Source organism: Uloborus diversus, chromosome 6, assembly GCF_026930045.1.
Source record: "Uloborus diversus isolate 005 chromosome 6, Udiv.v.3.1, whole genome shotgun sequence".
NCBI classification, from domain to species: domain Eukaryota; kingdom Metazoa; phylum Arthropoda; class Arachnida; order Araneae; family Uloboridae; genus Uloborus; species Uloborus diversus.
In genome coordinates this window covers 47,932,481-47,952,791 of record NC_072736.1, presented here as the reverse complement: position 1 = coordinate 47,952,791, position 20,311 = coordinate 47,932,481, and positions in this window count along the sequence as shown.

Genomic DNA, 20,311 nt, shown 5'->3' with positions numbered 1-20,311 from the left:
AAGCAGAATTGACAATAGTTAATGCAAATTAGGCGATGAAATATTAATGTCTAGGAACAATTTCTCATGCAACGACAGGAAAGTCAGGTCGTGTCACAAGTGGGATCGTACAGGTTTGAAACTATTAGTTATATGCTTGCTAGTTTGGGATGATTGTGTCCAAAAATTAATACTGCTTCATTTAACAAAAAAAAAATTCGCTATGTACTTTTAATGCTAATGTAAGAAACAATCAAAGTACTTTTGATCAAATTAATTAGTAAAGGGTATAATTTACCATAAATGTACTGAAACTTATAATCTAAAAGTAAATTTTCACACATTCTTTAATTCATTTGCCCAGATAATACATTTTTCTAGATATATTTGCACAGTAGTCTCAAAACGTTTTGATTACAGAAACTTAAAATTTTCACAATGTTTTTACAAAGATATTTAAGAGACCTTTGAAGTGATATTTTAAGATGGTTTTGTTTATTTCACGTAATTTCACCTTTTAGATGAAAAAAAAAGTGTTTCTGACAATACCAACAGCTGTCCCAAGCTAAAGCTTAATTTTAGTGTGATTATAAACGCATAAATAAAATGTCTCTAAAAACAAAAAAAAAAACATGAGCTTTAAAATTTGGTAATTTAAGAAAATCGCGTTTTAAACATATGTCTTTAAAAGGGATAGATAGGCCTTTTTTCAGCTTATTTCGCCCGGAGAAAAAGGGGTGGTCCTGATTCTTCCGAGAATCACGTGGTCAAGGGACATCGTATCTCCCTCTTTTCAGGAAGCAATGACATAACAATGCGAAGCGTCGTTAAAAATCTAGGATTGTCTGAAGATTTTCATTTTACTAATGTGAGAAATCTCTATCTGTGTGAATCTGAGATTTTCTAGCGAACTAAGGTTTGATAAATGCGATGCTAGTGCATATCTTATTCAAAAATTTGAAGACTTTCTGACTAACAGAAATCTTTCTGCTAAAGGCAATTCAAGTTCCTCGCAGAGTCGAAATTTTGAATATTTTAAACAAATTACTGTACATGTGGAGCAATACATTAAGTTACTGAAAACAAGTGATGGAAAACTAAATATAGGATGTCTGCGAAAAACTAGATTTTTAGGTATCATAATTTCTATGAAAACTGTGCTAGGAATATATAAAAAGTATGTAAGGGCTCGAATTCCAGTTCTAAACTACATAATGACTTATAAGCTTAATCAAGATCACCTTGAAACGTTTTTCAGTTCAATCAGGTTGCGACAGGGATTCAAAAATAATCGTTGGATAATTTCGAAGTGCCAAAAAAAGATTTTTAATTCATACTGAAATTGAAGAGTTCAGTTTTTTTGAATTGCGCTGATTTTGACAACCTTGAAATTTGAAGCGTAACAAAAATGCTTTGGAAGAATGCAACTTTTCTTCCGCAACTTGCGCTCTGTTGTGAGCTGCGACGACTGTCAAGCAGCCTTAATTATAACAAACCAAAAAACAGGATTAATAAAATTTAAGAATTTTGGGACACATTCATTTATAATTACTTATTGCAACCATCGAAAGATGTACAATTGTGCAGAACAACTGAGTTTGTTAGTCGCGATTGTGAAAAAGTTTTGGAAATAAAATACAAAAATACCAATACGTATGAGGCTAACAAAATTGATATTGTTTAAGGGACAATAATCACTAGTTTTCTTCACCCTTGATTTTTAATTGTCAGAACTATCATTTTGTGGGAAAAAAAGAATTGGTGAAAGGTGGGGGGGGGGGGAGAGTCAAACGACCATCCATATAGTTTATAATTGGGCTGAAAAGTGACAAATGAATTTATTTTCTGAGCACTTAAAAAAAATGAAGTTGACTAAAAATCACGAACAAACCAAAGTTAGTGTTTGATTAATATATTACTCGGGTGTAACGCATGCAAATAGTGTTTAATTAAATTAACTGATATTCAATTCTATTTACATTTGTATTTCTAATTTATGTAGGGTTTTACATATGGTTTTATGAAAAATTATTGCACTGGCTTCAAAATGTGTGAAAAAAGTACGCTTTGAATCTATTTATCTGTATTTGAAATAGTTGATTTAAATTAAATTAAATTTAGAAGGTTAATTTTTGTTAAAGATTTTTTTATTTTATATTTACCATTGAAGACGTTTATTTATACTTAGTATATAAGGCACTTGAAATAAATAGCTTATGCGTCTGCACAAAAGTAATGATGGGAAAATATCTAATAGACCATGACATGAAAAAGCTGCCATTTTGTCCTGCATTTCAGTAAAAAGTGATAACTTAAAAAGGTAATGAACAACAAGGGTGCCCATATGCAAAATTGTAAGGGGCGGCTAAAATATTTTCCCCATGGGAACTGATTTTAGCGCAGTTTAGAGTTATTAAAATTTGATAATTTTAATAACTTATTTTATATATATATATATATATATATATATATATATATATATATATATATATATATATATATATATATATTATGCACATATAGGTATTTTTATTGCTAACGTTTGACACGCTATGACGTTAGGCGGAGTGACATGATCTCGATTAAATAGACGACGATGGAATAAAACACCTGCTTTGTTTCTAAGGCGTCCAAAGCGAAGAAATCGCACTTTGTCTCTGTAAGTTGTCCGCATGTTTAGTTCGCGATAAATAGAGTAAAGTGTCTTTTCAGTTCGGAAGAAAAAGAATACGCATATATAACTTTTATGGAACAAGTTGCTCCTTCAATGACCAGGTCATTTTATGATATTTTTACATACTCACACGTAACGAATTCCAGAACAATCTTAAGAGATATTTTCACTCTTTATTTGTTCGTAGCAATCTTGCAGCACAATTTTCGTACGCTGTAAAACAATTCTGAAGCGTTACTGGTTATTTTCGCGTAACGTTTCGGGATTTCTCAGGTTTTCATCCATTTCCTTAGAAAATCAAGTATCTTTGTCAAAACGTTTCCAGAATTGATAAAAGATGCACGAATGCAGACTTTTTCCTCTGTTGTGAAAAAAAAAATGTTTTGCAACCAGTTTAAAGATTGACTGAGATTGTACATTAAGTGTATCGACTTTAACTAGATTACGACTCAAGCAGATTAACTAAGCTCCCAATGAGAGCGAACAAGTCACTGGTCAGGTGCAGCTTTGTAAGGCTAGAATTGCAAGCGAGGGGTGCTCTAGAAGCTTTCTTGGTAAATCATGATAGTCCTTATCAATTACAATAAACCAACCCAATTTTTTCTTGAAGGTTCTTGAGATCTGACAGGCTTTAACAGGGGATCATTTCATGTCAAATGATCCAGAGATTTTTGAAAATGACACCCAAAATCGCCGATTTCATTCAAATTAGGTGTATTTTTGACTTAGTGATACTGATTCTGAAAACATAAATTATATTGGGATTTAGGAAGGGGTTGAAAAGTTACAGGCTCATAAAGATATACCAAGATGATTTTTTGCTGCCATTTTGATTGACACCAAGACTGATATAAATGGCTATATATCCTTAACAAATTATCAAAGAGCTTTGATTTTTTTATTTTGTTCAGTATGATGTAAACTTGAATTTAAATTGAGTTTAAATTGTATAACTTTTTTAAAAAATTTCTGTGAGGATTTACTTTTAATTTTTTGAATCGAAAACGGAGTAGAGCATGCCCATGAAACTAGGGATATCACAGTAAAAAAAAAAAAAAAAACTACATTGTATCAGCAATTTTGTTCTTTCATATGAGGTATAAAAGACTATTTTTATAAAATTACAGGAAAAATAGTTATAAACAAATTTTTGCAAGTTTTACAGGCAAATTTTGACAACACTACTCAGTGCCCATGTGTCGTTGCATTAGCGATTCTAAAAGTTAATTTTTTATTCTACTTAGGAAATTAATTGATATGTCTACACTCTTATTTTTTATTAAAATGTGATTTATATATTAAGAGATTAGACCAACAAAGGAACGTTAAACTGTTGTAATTATCTTGTAGCAAATATTTTTAAATTAGGCCTCATACTAATGTAACATGAGTCACAAAATTGTATGAAAGTGTGCAATGTTTAAACAAAAACAAGTTTATAAAACGTCATATTCTCTTCATTTATGATGATATCTTTAATATTAATCCCTTAAATATTTAGAAATAGTTGAATTTAATTATTTAAAGCTTATTTAAAGTATGTAACATCAGTCACAGTAACATCAGTCACATTTCTATTTTCGTTAATAAACCTGAAACAAATTGCTAAAATGGCATTGACTGCTGCAGAAAGGCAAAAAAGGAGGCGATATAAATTAAGAAATAAAGGAAATTACAAAAAGCAAAACAAAGTAGAAGGTGAAAAGAGCGGATGATAAAAAATAGATAAAATAATTTTAATTAACCTAGTATAATTACCAAGCTAAAAAATGCTCAGAATTAAGCTAAAAAATGTTTTTAATCACTTTAGTTTCAAGAAAAAGGCTTTAAAACCAACATAAGTTGACCGTTCTGGTCAACTACTGGCATTAATTACATTTTAGACTACCAGTAGTTGACCACCCCTCAACCTCAGCATAAATGATTAGTAAATTGATGCATTTTTTTTATTTCTTAGTATAAACATGGATGATCAGCATGTATCAGTAAATAAACCTGAAGAATAAAATTTAATGTTGAAAAATACGATTAAACATTTTATCTCATGACAAGTCTCACTGGTAAAAAAAGTGAGTTTTTTGAAATTTTTTATATGTCTTTGTAACTGTACCGTCCTATCCTCCATTTAAAACTTTAGTTACAACTATAAATTGTAACAGAACAAACACTTTATGGGATGCTATAAATTAGTTCTAGCAGATTAAATATATCTACGTATTTATTCTTGTTTTGTACATATTAGTACTCGAGTGGTCAACTACTGGCAGGCGGTCAGTCAACCACTGGCGAATCACCCTACTGCACAATTGAATGAATTCATTAATTGGATAGACAAAGACACCGTCAAAGGCGTTTCGAAGAAATGATATATTTAAATGTCTAATGATCAGTTTGCTATGCAGTACGACTAGAGTTGGTATTTAATAATTCATGACGAACATAAAAGAAAATTAATACCGAAATACAGAAGATAAATTACAAATACGCTGTACTTTTCAAATAACCCATGCATTCTTGATTAGTCGGTCTCACAAAGAAAGTAGATGCCACAATATTTCTCAAAGCAAAATTCTATTAATCAAACAAATATATTAAGCTTAAAGAGAATGCCAGACGATATTTCAAACGCACTTTGTGCAATACAAACGACTCACGAACTTCTGCAACACGAACTTAAAAGTTAGAACATAAATTTGATTCTTTTATAATCCGTCTTTCTAAAATGGCCAAACAGAGAGAACGAAATTGAAAACACGACAATTTGGTACATCTTATTAAGAATATGTAGGCATTATTATTGCTAAGAAGATCTTTTGATATTTATGGACATTGCATGTAAAAAATATTTCTAAAAAATAAACACTACATAAATTCAAATGAAACTTATCATGACTAATTCTTAACACCACGGCGTTGTAGAATGTCTTAATTACGACACAACTTTTTTTTAAGCTCCATAATAAAAAATGTAAGGAAATATTCCACATGTGTATCAAGGCACAATTTTTAGGCTTGTTCAAGTCAAAATCACATGCATAAAAAGTCGTCATTTTTTTTTGTTTTGTTTTATTTGTTTTTTTATCCTTATCATTTTTTCGAATCATATTTTACTAAATGGCACCAAAAATAGTTTTTGAAAGGTTTTCTGTTCTCAGTCTTGAACAAATAGTAAAAAGGTGGTTGCAGGTTTTTGAAAAAAATAACCTTACCGTGCGTTTCGACGAATACAAACTTTTTCTAAAACATTGATTCCTTTTTAGTTTTTCTTTCTACTAATGTACATATTACCGGTTAAATATGTCTTAGTAGCTGCTGCACGTTTTATGCACTTTCAAATCATTGGGATACCTGGAATCATATTTTTTCAATTATAAACCTTGAAGCTACCACTACTAAAACACTGGCCACTTCTGGTGTATTTACCTGATGTTTCATATTATTGGGAGCTATTTTGAACTGCACACAAAGGTATAAATGTCAGGTATGTTTTTAATATTTATGTTAAACACCACGTGTGTGTTTCTTAACAGCATGTCCGACATATTAACGCAGCCTTTTAATTATTTATAGTACTCTCTTACTGTATATGTACCTTCTTTAAATCACTTTATAATTTTCGTTTGAGATAATATATTGTACATCAATAAACATTCATGAAGTCCATTCTAGGGTTTGTGATGCACGTATTGGAAACAATTAATATTGATAATAAGATCAAAAATAACTCACACACAACAAAAACTAATAGTTTTCTAAAATTTGCTGCTATGATTTTTTAATTAGCTTTATAGTATAATCAGCTTTTAAAACTCAGTTTAGTAAAAGAAAGAGTAATAAAAGAGAGAACGTCGATACATACGTTGCGGGTGATAACTGGCATTCTATTGGAAGATAAAGGAGGAGCTCAACTTCGAAGTATTTATTCATGAGCAAATCAACAAATGCTTTATGTAGCGCCGTAGGATAGTTTACGTGTAAAGAATAAGTAAGAAGATACACCTAGTGATTTGATCTCTTTATCTTACATAAGGAAAACCTTTCAGTTACTTATTTTCTTTCTTTCTTCTTTTTTTTCTTGATGGAAATATTATTGCACGCACTTTGGATTCAAATGTCATGTTTATTATCTGAAAACTGTATAAATACTGAGATGCACAACCTCCTGTCTGCTACGCTCGCCAAACACCGTTCTTTGCCCTGCAGTGCACTGTAAACGAGCTGATGTGTGCATCACATGACTTCCTTTTACTCCAATTTAATGTCATTTCCCCATTATTGTCAATTTTAACGTGATTCAATAGTTTACTCTCTTAATATCACCAACAGTGGCTAAATTAAAATGAGATTTAAAAAAAAAATTGCCAAATTTTTCGCCAATTTGGCGAAAAAACTTGGCGACCAAAAGACTGGCAATATATAGCCAAGTGTCCGACAATTTATAACACAGCTTGAGTGTACATCGAAATTAACAATGATTTCCCCCCAAAAGGGGCAAGAGACCCCCTTAGGAACATTCGAATGCAACCAAAAGAGAAGGTTCACAACTAGGCTCCGTGTCTACGCACCAAATTTCAGCTTTCTAGAACATACCGTTTTTGAGTTATGCGAGATACATACACACATACCCGTGTACGCAAATACATACGTACATACGGACGTCACGAGAAAGTTCGTTGTAATTAACTCGGGGGTCGTCAAAATGGATATTTCGGGTGTCTGTAGGTCCCTAGGCATATATCCACGTGTCGTCGGGTCAAAAAAAAAAAAACCTCAACATTCATTCGGGGGTGAGAATATGGAAATTAAGGGCGATTCTTAAGTGAAAAATTTTTCGCGAATACAATACTTTATGTTTAGTAAAAGGAAATAAAAAATGTGTAACCTTACTCCGTAAAAGCATGGGCAGCTGAGCTGCCTCCATAGCAATGAAGTAACTTAATTGATAAAACTGGTGTACGTTACCCCAGTTTTATCAGTTAAGTTTCTCCATTGCTAGGGAAGAAGCTAACCGCCGGAATAAGGTTACACAAAGTGCAGAATGCTGCAACCGTGTTTACGGAGTAAGGTTACACATTTTTATTACAGTATGGTTAATGGAAGATTACCCAAAACTAATTTGAGTGCATAAGGAACAACTTTTAGCTTTTTCTTTTTATTCTTTATTTTTTTGACATTTTGGAAACATTATTGTACGCACTTTGGATATAGCTGCCCTGCTTAATATCTGAAAAGTGTATCAATTCTGAGATGCATCGCCTCCTGTTTGCTTGGCTCAGTAACCCTCGTTCCCCACTTGAAAGGGGGCAAGGAAGGATTCCAAAACGAACGATTATCACTTAGGGCTTGACAAACTTCAGAAATATGTTTTTTACACATTATTTGCCTATTTTCATGAATTAACACTGTATACGCTTAAAATATTGCATCTTATAGAATGTAAAATACATATAAATTGTATAGATGGGAGTAAGTGATTTTCAGAAGTACTTTTTATTGGTGATAAATGTATCTTGCTGTTTTTTGTTGAAAAATTCCATGAATACTGAAATGAAGCTGATGTTGTTGAAATTTAATAGTTGATCCAGTTGCACTGTTTATGAAATTACGTATGAATAATATGAGGGTTACATTCTTTGCAATTTCTAAAAACATAAACGTTTCCAACATGTTATCATATGTGATAAAGACTATATTTTGATGGCCAATGATCCGCTTGAATTTGAGAGCAAGAATGCTATTCATGTTCGTTACACGTTAGTTTAGACCTAACAAGAAATGACGCACCACATTTTATAGCAGTTTATATATGTTAATTCCCTATCCATTATAAAATGTTCCAGCATTTACTATCACAGATTGATTCATAAATAGTCTGATAGAAAATATTTGAAAACTTATGGTCAGCTTCTCTTTATTAATGGTCATTTACTTTCCACAATACTTTAAAAAACTAGTTTCTGCAAAAATTAAAGCATCACGAATTACTGAAAAAAATAAACCCAAATTCTATAGAGTCAGCGACATTACAATTTAGAGAAATCATTATCAATCAACTTCAAGCAAAACTATCTGAATTGGGCTACATCCTCTTCGTCCTTTATGAACATATTATGTCACAGATAAGCGATTACACAAACACAAGAAAAAAAGTAAATATGAATATACTATTGAAAGTTAGTCTTTTAGTAACATTAGTTTTGAAAAAGTTCTGAGTTCGAGTTCTGTTTCATTGGTAAAATAATATGCCGCATGGTAAACTGTTTTATGTAACTATTTTGTAACAAATCAAGATACATTGAAAGAAAAATGTCCCAGAACTTGCTTTTCGAATTTCAATAATAACCAGAAAGAATGTAAATTATATCGGCATCCGATAATTATAATTCTTTCTTTTAATTAAGTATTCGTCATTTTCGTTCATCAGCAAAAACAAACAGCTAAATTATTCTGTGGAAAATGATCTACCAAAAGAGAGCGTTTATACATATCTCAGCAGAAATCATGTAAACTTTATATCTTTAGTTCTTTCTTTAATATCTAATGACCTGATAACGAAAGAAAGAGTAGTTTAGTTGATCTTGCCAGCTGTTTTCAAGAAGAAGGAAGATTTCTAATTAAATCCCGCTATCTGTTTTTCTTTGCTGATAATTTTACTGTAGTAGATAACCAGACACGGTTTTTCGTTTTTCTTTTTTTTTTCTTTTGAGAAATTCTTTCGTTGCTAAGTTTGATAAAGTATGTATAGTTCGGGAATAAAGTTAACTTCTAGGGTAAAAGCACACTTCATTCTTAAATAATTATTTAGTGTAACTTTAGTCCATTGAGATAGAGAAGTAAGTCATAGATTAAGTGTGAGGAAATTGGAGAATGACAAACGGAAAAGTTTCAAATTCAGTGTTTATTGATATGCCATGAGACCGTAAAATATTTTAGAAAGAAAATTCTTAGTTATTCTCCAGGAGAATGTGTGCTAAAAGAAGTGCTCTTCCGATCGTTTGTTAAAAAATAGTAAACACTAAAATTAAAAAAAAAAAAAGAAACAGAGAAAGCCCGTGTTTTATGAGAATTTAGCAGCAATACATTTGGCCGACACTTTTTGCCCTTGTTTTGAGGTTTTGAATTCTTGTGAACATTTATCCGCTTACCAAAAAATGAAAAATTAGATTTGAAGAGTAGTTTTAACATCTTCTGCCTGAGGCCCTTTATTCCATGTGAAGTACTGATAATATTAGGTGGGTGGACAACGGAAAGCCATGCTCGTTTGAAGACCAACTATAAAAAAAATCATAGTTATTGTCATGTTATGACAAATTCCTTTCCCTCTCACCTAGCTTCTTCAAACTCAAGAATGCAGACAAAGCGGCGAGTCGCTAACGTCGCTATTTTGTTAGTGCGGGACCTCGTTTCGCAGATTTCGGTTATCGACGCCAAAGTTGTAAATATCCTATTTTTATCTTATTTTTAAAACTATAAATTGCCAAATAGAATTTGCTGTCGTACTAAAGGAAAACGAGCTCATGTGTGCATCGCATGACTTCCTTTAACTCCAATTTTAACGTCATTTTCCCATTATTGGCAATTTTAATGTGATTCAATAGTTTACTCTCCAAATATCACCATCAATGGCCAAATTGAAACCAGATTTTTTAAAAAAAAAGAAAAAAAAATCGCTAAATTTGTCGCCAACTTATCGACAAAACTTGACGACCAAAAGACTGGCGATATATTGCCAAGTGTCCGCCAAATTATAAAACCACTTGAGTATACATGGACATTAACAATGATTTTCCCCTAAAAAGGGGCAAAAGGGCCTTTTAAAAACACCCGAATGCAACCAAAAGGGGAGGTGCACAACTAGACTCCACTAGGAGTCTACGTACCAAATTTCAACTTTCTAGGACATACCGTTCTTGATTTATGCGACATACATACGCACATCCGAACATCCGCACATCCGCACATACACACATACGCATATACGCACATACATACACATACATAAGTACATTCGGACGTCACGAGAAAAGTAGTTGCAATTAGCTCGGGGAATGTCAAAATGGATGTTTCGGGTGTTATCACGTTCTGAAGCACTTACCCGCGTGTGGTCGGGTTGAAAAAAAAAAAAAAAAAAAACTCAACATTAATTCGGGGGTGAGCAAAATAGAAATTAAGGTCGATTTTTGAGTGAAACTTTTTTGCGATTACAATACTTCCTTTTTTGTAAAAAAAGTAAAACATACTAATTTTGTTTTGATTATAGTTAAAATTTTGGTAGTGTTCCTATGGAAGCCGGCGGTTCCTTGCAAGGTCAATCAAAAGTTTGACAGTTGGCCTTGCTAGGGTACACGGCTAGGGGCATTTACGAATCATGGAAATATGAACACTTAGTTTTTAGTTATAAATACGTACCGGGAAAGTTTAAAAAAAATATGTTTATAATATTGTTATTTATGAAGATTATTCAACTTTATATAACTCAGACTTAATAGATATTTAATTTTTAAATTATTTTATTGCAAATATGTCTTCAAATTTCTTTTTTGGAAAGGTTATTACTGTAAATAAGGTTTTTGAATAAGTCGATAACAATATAGATGATTAAATGTTTTACGCATAATTTCCGATTTCAAGAATGTCAGGATCAAATTCTAGAAAAAGAGGAAGTATATGAGGTAAATGTATAGTTCAAGACGCGCCATGGAAGCATTACAAAATGATCAATTTAATTCAAATGCTGCAACGTTGAAATTCAATATTCCAAGACACACTCTTAGAAACTATTTATCAAGGGATAACTGTATTTATCATAGATGGTAATTGCTAGTTGAGCCTTCTTAGGAACCTTTTCGCCTTAAAAAGAACGGACCCATAATAAGGCCATTACGGGTTATTATTTTTTTACATAATTCCATTCTAAAACGCACTGGCAACTTATTTTTTATCAAAATGATACTCATAGCTGCCATATTTAAATAATTTCGATTAATATATTAATAGTTATATGATGGGGATAAGAAATGTTCGTTGAGTTTTTTAAAGAACTTTATAATATGTTTAACATTAAATGTTTCATTTAAATGAAAGAGCTGTTTCTGTAGTTTTAGTAAAAGCGGCCATTTTGATTATTACAACTGTAGTTTTAAGTTGGACGACTAATTTACAATATTGGCCTGTTCCTTATAAGGCCGTTTGGAAGAGCTTAACAAAAGTTAAGTTCAATAAGTGATGATTATATCTAGAATAAAAAAAAAATGTTATTTATATGATGCACAGTAAAACAAATTGTTAAATAATAGTTTGTGTCTTTCATTTATACAGTAATTGAACTCATAAAAACTGTTTATTCGTTACAGTTTCCAGACATGGTCCATCCACCTTACATTGCTACTGTAGTCCTCTTTTTTTTTCACGAAGGAAAATCACTCTTTAGAGTTTATGATACCTTCGGCAGTCAGATACTGTATTTCTTATATCTTTAAGAAAAAAATCCATATTTTTTCTACCAATAGCATTTAATTTTCTGTCATTACTAATATTTTAAAGCAAATTGAATAATCTATAATGAATTGCTTAACTTGTGGCTTGAAGGAGTTTATCTAAAGAGTGCACAAGAATTATGATAGTAACAGAAATCGATGCAAAAAATTAAAATTAAATCCAATGTCTGGATTTTTTGTAGATAATTTAAATAGGATCTATTACGACGTCGAAAACAAAAAGTATAATTTATTGTGCTAAACTGAGATAGTTGAAAAAGTTCTGCTTTTCTAAATTCGTTTTTATCACGTAAGAAAAAAATTCTATTGTAAGCATTACAATACGTTTTATAGACCATTTCACGGAAAACGGCCATTTCGTTCCACCCATGAAACCTCATGCATTTGATTAAAAAAAAATACTTTTACACATTAATACAGAAATGTTTTCTGCAAAACAAATTAAAAAGTTATGCGCGCTTTCTTTAGCAAAATATTTTATCATTGTCCTTTAAAATTATCACTTTTTAACGAAATATATGAACCGTCACGCGCGGGAAAAAGCTTTGACTTTTTCGTGGAATGGCCTTTATGCAGTTTTTTATTTAGTGAGTGTTATATATTTTTTTCTGAAAAGTTTCTTTTCTAGTCTCAAAATCTTAGCTAATTAAGAATATTGTTTAAAGTAAACCCTTATACTTTGAGAAATTTGTTTTTGAAAAAAAAAATAACATCACCTTATCATTGTAAATAAAAAATAATCTTTTGGGAGGATTAGGTATTTCAAAAATTTAATATAAATTTAAAAAGAAACATAATAGTAAAAGTAATAACCATGAAACATCTACAAGAACTACAACATAATTTATGAGCCTGATTTATGAGCTCATAGCTCAGTGTTTGAAAGATGCAAAAAGCCCATTTGTCAAGATTTTAACATTATTTCCATAAAACGAGGAAAATTAATGGGCTTGCATTTAAGGAATTTGCTTTGGAATGTTAATGTGTGCAGTATCTCTCAAACATTATGGGGTATTTTTGCGCTAAACATATGGAAAATTCCTCTGAAAATACCGTAGTACATTTTTTTTTTTTTTTTGACCTTTTTAATGTTTACACTACTAAAGGATTTCCATCTGGTAATTCTTTCAAATGATTGCCACTATATTTTGCCATACTGTCATAGTTATTGCGGTTCAAGAAAAAATATATTTCCCCTTAACAATAAACATGTCTTTTTTTTTTTTTTTTTTTTGCTCTTGTATTCTGTAATTTAGTCCATTTTCCTTTTATAGTTAACTAGAAAATTGCCCGTCAAGGAAAGACAGGTGAAAATTGCTTTTACATTTGGACGAAGAAATTGCCTGTTTGGTGATATTTTAATAGTTGAAATTTTAACCTTAACTTCAGTGGATTAACTCCAGTAGATAACTTCAACCAGTAGGTAGCTTCAACTCCAGTAGATAACTTTCATTGTTGATTACTTTTTCCTTTCTTCATACCACTGAAATGACACGGTCTTAGCAGTAAAACAGTTAAATTACCGGAACCAGTTCAGCTTTGTCACAATAAAGCCTTTCCCTACATGTTAAACATCACCAAAACATATTATCAAATTATCATGCCGTGGTGCGAATTTCATTGTTTATGTCGTCAGGAGCGTTACTCGAACATTGGCTATAATAGAATGATTATAGCTGAAGTCCTGAATTAAACGGAGTAAAAATCTACTTTTTTTTCGATTTTTAAAAAATTCGTTTGTCAACCACTTCTTTTTTTTAAATTTCATTAATAAAAGCCAAACGTGTACTATGAATTTAAAAACGAGTAATTCTCATTAACTTGCTTATAATCACATAGCAAAGGTACCTGAAATGAATTCCTAAGCAGTGTTAATCTTCCGACAACTGATTCCAGAATTACTGATCTCCAGAAATGCCAGAAATGTCACTCCGAATGCAATCTGTCTGAGATTACCGCTCGATCCTCCCCCAGCGTGACATTAATGCTCCGCAGTAAAAGATAATCCGCAAGGCTCATTCAGAAGCGAAGGAAATGGGGACATAGACGACATGAATTTAGTACAAAAACTGGGACATTTATACCTATATTCCTGTAATATCATCACGTAACTATTAGCATAATGGGATATTAGTTATCTACAGGTAATTAATATTTGCTCTGTAAGTTATATTTATTTTACAATTTTTTTCTTTTTAGTTCATTCTTAAACATGCAGCAATGTTACAAGTTAAATTATTTAATTAGCAAAGCAACTACGTAATTTCAAGAAGACGTAAAGTAATTATACTTTTAAATAGGATTGAATTCAATTTTGGTTGTCACTTTTCAGAATTGTGGTTAATTACTCCTGGGTAGGAGAACACGTTAAATTGTTAGATTTAGCTAGATTTAACGTGTAACGTGTAATGTTCTTTGTGTATAAAATAAATACATACCATACATAAAAATCTATCATTATGTTCACCCAAAAATACTAATAATTTATAAAGAAAAAAAAGGATAAGGTTATGCAATTTTGTTGTACATCTTCTCTTTTTTAAACTACCCGGTTAATCCTTAATAGTGTTATGTCATATACTGATCCCCCCCCTTCATTTTAGGAAAGAAATCAGGAAAAGAACGAGCTAATAATTTATTTTTTAAAAACTCCGTAGGTTTGGCGATGTTTGAAAACCAAACATTTTAAAATGACGGAAAATAAAATGTTATAAGCATGCTTGCGATCTAAAACAAGCGATTTTTGTACGAAAAGGTTCTTTCTGTGATCGCAATTTTCATCTGTGCAATTTCAATCTGTAAATGATCCCTTTTTTTCGAACTAATACCAATCAAATTATGCATTTTGGCCGTATATTTTAATTTTTTTTACCAGGAGAAAAATTTCCGCACGTCCAAATAACGAGAAAAGTTGCAAATTCGGCATTTCCCGGTCTTTTTGAATAGCCGGTGTTTTCTACATTTACAAAGTTTTATTTCACAGTAGACCAATTAAATTGTATCAAAATGTGCGAGTTGTTATTTATTTATTTTTTAAGGGTGGGAAGATTGGGAAAGTGATTTGTCCAAAAGTTGCTTGGGATTTTTTTTTGCTGAATTATTGCAGTATCAGTAGTTCATATACCTCGTAAAATAGGAAGGTAATTTATCCCTAATTTCATCCTCATTTTTCGTACTCAATTTATTTGCTTTTACGAAAAAAAATGGTATATTGACCAAAGTAGTAAAATCTCAGTTTGATTTCATATCAGCACATTTTCTTCGGACTAAGAAACATTTCCGCATGGTATTCCCTTAATTTTAATTCAGAGTCTATCAATCTCTAAATTTCGTCAAAGATAAATTTACGAAAAGTAGTGTTTCAAATATTACTATTATTAACTTTTCCTTATTTCTTGAAATCAGAAGTTAAGAACGCATACATAATCTGCTATTTTTTTTCTTTTTAATTTTTCGGAATTAAAGTACAACCTTTTGTACAGTGCTTATACCGCGCGTTTCTGGAGACAGTAAAGAAGCGCGATGTAACCGACGTCGTTAAAAGAAGCGATTGAACTAACATTCAAGTAACTGATAGCTGCATTAACAATAAATATAGTTGATTATTAGTACATTTTTAAAAAAAAAATCATCAAAATTAAATTTACTTAATAACTACTTTTCATAATAATATAAAAATCGGTTAAATATATGCTAATGGCCTTTTCGTCAAATGCGAAGTCAAACGCTTACAACTGAAAATGCAGCGTATTCAGAAGAATTTAATACCTCCCTGTTTTATTTATTCGTTAAATAATTTTCCTGAGAACTGCAAGAATTTTACTACGTAAGTGATCCCTAATTTTCAACGGAGTTTCACTAACCTTAATTTTTCAAGGAAATGAGGAAAAATTCTCATTTGATATATCCGACTGAGCGATATATAGCGGCGTGATGTAACGAGGGGTTTCTGTATTATTTTTGTTTTTAATAAAATTGTTTGAAATTGCCCCGAACTCGTTAATATTACTTTTTTATTGTTCAAAAAGGAAAAAAAAATCCTCTTAAACTAGACAGTCCAGAAAATTTATTTTGCTCATTTTTTCCTTATCAAGAGTTTTTTCAAACTAGCTTCTTTGAAGCAAACCGGCTTTGAAGTTCCGAATCTATGATTACCCACAACTTTTCGGCAAACCCTAATGTTATGCTTTTTTATTCCTTTAGAACTAAACAAAATTTTTTTTCTAACTAAAAATATTAGAACGAAATGTCTTAACCTTCTTCAAACCTGTCTTAACCTGTTCAAAGATAGCAACCAACGGACAGAAAAAGGTAAATTTAACTAAATGCAACCTAAATGCAAATCTTTCTTTGATGTATCAATATTATTTATCATTACATTTCTATCTGATTTTTTAGTTTCTTTTAAGCAAAATTTTTGTGATGCAATAGACTTGAATTCCTTTCACGGTTTTTTCTTCTTTTTTTATTTTAGTAGACGTAAAAAATGTATTGTTCATATTCTTTAATTATTCAAGATACTGTAGTGTTCGAGTTAACTGGGACAAAACTATTATTTGCGAATTTTCATGTTGAATGCCAGCTAGCTCTTACAGGTCCCACTGAACTAATTTGTAAGTCTTAATGCGATCTGAATGTCAGTTTTGATTGCTTAGAACTGTTTTAGATGATAAATCATGAATACTAAAAAATTCCTCAGATTGTTTCTGGGAGAAGAGAAAGTGACATTTCACATTCGTTCATTTTAGTAGGCTAAAAAGGGATAACACTCCTAGAAAGTTTGCAATGATAATGGTACTTAACATCCACGCATCTATAGCTGTAAAAAATACTACTTCAATGATTAGAATTCGATATGCTTTGCATGTAAAGTATCCAAAAAAAAAACTTGTTTCCTTACAACACTTTGTTGATTATGAATGACTGACTTTGTTGATTATGTATGAATACAACTGATATTACAAACAATGCTTTGTTGCTAATATCAGTTGTTTTATACCATTTTACAGGTTAACGCTGATTACATATTTTCCTGATGCATCAACAAATATTTCAAACTTTTGAATTATTAAAGGCTTTATTTTTGATGTGAAATAAGTTTTTATGTTCAAAATACACATTAATTTTAATGTTTAGTTGGTGCCCCGGTGTGGCCGCGGGCCATGTGTTCTCACAACTTAAGAGCAGAAATACACTAATGAAAAAAATTTAAGCGTTGCTAATTGAGGTTAGTTTAAGGTAAAAAGATCTGTAATGAGTTGGTCTTCCATTACACAAAGGATAATAAGAATGGCTCTAAGATAAGAGTGCACTGCTTTCAGGTAATGATTGAGACTCGAGTAATAATAATGCTCATACTAAACAGTTAAAAAAACCTAGTTAACTGATAAGGTGCAAAGCTCATAAAACCAAAAAAAAAAAAAAACCATATCGCTGCAGATTATCATTAACTTACGTCATAGTCTCTGGCTTCGTTTAAAAAAAAGGTTTGCTGAATTAAATCATTTTCCGTAATTTTTAAAGTCTCCTGCGTAAAATATATGTTTATAGTCAAGAGTAAGTTTTATTTAGAAAGCAGTTAAAGACTCAAATATATATATATATATATATATATATATATATATATATATATATATATATATATATATATATATATATATATATATATATATATATATATATATATATATATATATATATATATATATATATATGTAAACAAGGGTTTTTGACAAGAAAACTTTTTTCTATCATAAAAACGCTAATCCTATTTAGAGTACTAGTACAGTAATTTCTACGTTTTCTAGTCGTTTAACAGTTGGTCTCATGAGGGGCCCCCGTCATTTCGCAGTATTTTTGAAAACAAAATTTACAAACATAATTTAAACTTAAACTTTCACATCGAAATATTTTTTTTAATTTAAATTTGTTATGAGTCATTTGGTGAAAAAACAAAAATTCTAGCGAATTGAATCATAAATGAGTAATAGCCCCTAAACATTAGGTTGGCCTTGTTTGGCATACTTTCCATATCATCAAACATTTAATGAAAACTTTATCTTTTTTAACTTATGTGTCTAAAATTAGTACGACAGATAATTTTACATGACAGAAAATTGTAGCGTTCTGTTTCTGGTTTCATGCTTGATTTCAAACTAATCACTGCTTTTATACAATAGGTATCAAAACTTGAATGTATTACTAAGAATTATTTTCTCATGGAGCATTTTAGGAAGCAAAGTTAATGCCTATTTGCTAAGACTATTTCCAACCCACCGCAAGCAGTTAAGGTTTCAGACACACAATGAAGATTCATTAAATGTTTACTCTTAGAGATTTGGAGGTTAGTTGCATTTATTTGAGCCGCAAATAAGGTCTCATTATTTTGCTGTACTTACACACAGCTGGTATTCCAAGATAATAACTTCAATGATCTTGCATATTTAGATGTTCAAATTTGTTATCTAACCGTAAACATGTTTTAGCGTGTAAAATAATGTGAATTTTTAATTTATTAATGATCATTAAATAATATAAATTTTCTCTAAAGTTCACGCCATAATGTTTTTAATGAAAGTTTAGGTCGTCAGCCGTGGCAAAAATTGGTCCAATCGGCTACATTTCATACTATCTAAGAGACAGTATTATTAAGATTAAATTACTTTAAAACGGAATAAAACGTCAAAATAAAGGAGAATTCAAGTTATAAGGCTTCTAAAAGGTGTTTTTTTCTTTTTTTTCCCAAGGTATAGAACTTTAGGTTCAAATGCAACACCGTTAAATGATATAAATCGCCATCTTCGGTTCGATTTTTCGGTCAGCTTTATTCGAAAGATGATTCTTTGCCATTTTTATTTAAATGTGATTTCTGGCATATGGAGACTTTGGCTGACTTGGAGAACGTCTAATCGGGAAGTCCAATTTTCTGTCACTTTTTGCAGCAATGGGGGCCGTATGTGAGTGATATGTGGCGAATGTTCTTGTCCAAGGCGTCAATTGTGTGTGGCTTATCGGTGTAGACCTGAGACTTCACACATCCCCATGAAAAAAAGTCTAAATCGGATGATCTCGCAAGATATTTCACGGGTCCATTAAGCGAAATTATTCGTTCACCGAAAGTTTCTTCAATAAATCAATTGTGACACGTGCTGTGTGGCATGTTGCACCGTCCTGTTGTCTATTCATGATGAAATGGCAAACCAAACTAAACACAAAACAAGTGACAACTATCAAAATGGCACACAGAGCAAACATTGTTCCCGAAATAAAGTTATTTACCTCTAAAAAAAAACACCCTTTAATTATCAAGAGTTAACTGTAGTACACTTAAGAGAACAATTTCGAAATATTCTGGTTTCAGAATTAGTAGCTTACACTGCAATCGAGTGTAAGCTACTAGGGACCTCTCACTTATACGCAACCAAAGGGGACAACGAAATTTTCGCTCACAAGTGAGATTCGCGCATAAGTGAAAAACCCCAAAAATCAGCTTAAATACAGTAAGTTATCAACAGTTATAGTAATACTAATAGTACACTACTGATACTAATGAATAAATACGCACATAATTTCCATTTATGCATTGTAATTTAATAAAAATGTAAAATTTGAAGTTGCACGTTTTGTCATTTTTTATCACTGTACAGTATGTAAGCGAATTCTACCAAACCTAAAAACTGTTGCGTGATCAGTGTCATAGTCTGTGAGGATACAAATGATCCTCGATAGGCTATGTCAATGCTTTCCGCTTCACCACGACTTTTAGGAAGCTCAACCTTTTCGCATGTAACCCCGTTCTCCCCTCTCGATGTCGATCACAAGACTAACTGCACCCCCAATTGCACACTTGCGCGAAACAAACGCGTTCTTGGAAACATTTTGAACATTGGAATAAAGGTGTGTGAAAGCATTCCAAGAGACATCAAGAATGGTACAAATCTTCCGATAAGCAAAGCGGGAATAGGTGATTTAATTAAAACTTGACAATTTTTTATCGCGCATAAGTGAAAGATGCATTTCAGGTTTCGCATATAAATGAACAAGAGTTAACATTGTTTTCCTATATCGCTGGTCGGGCCCGTGAGAAAAACGCGCATAAGTGAAAAACGCGTATAACAGAGGTCGCGTATAAGCGAGAGATCACTGTATTTGAACATTATTG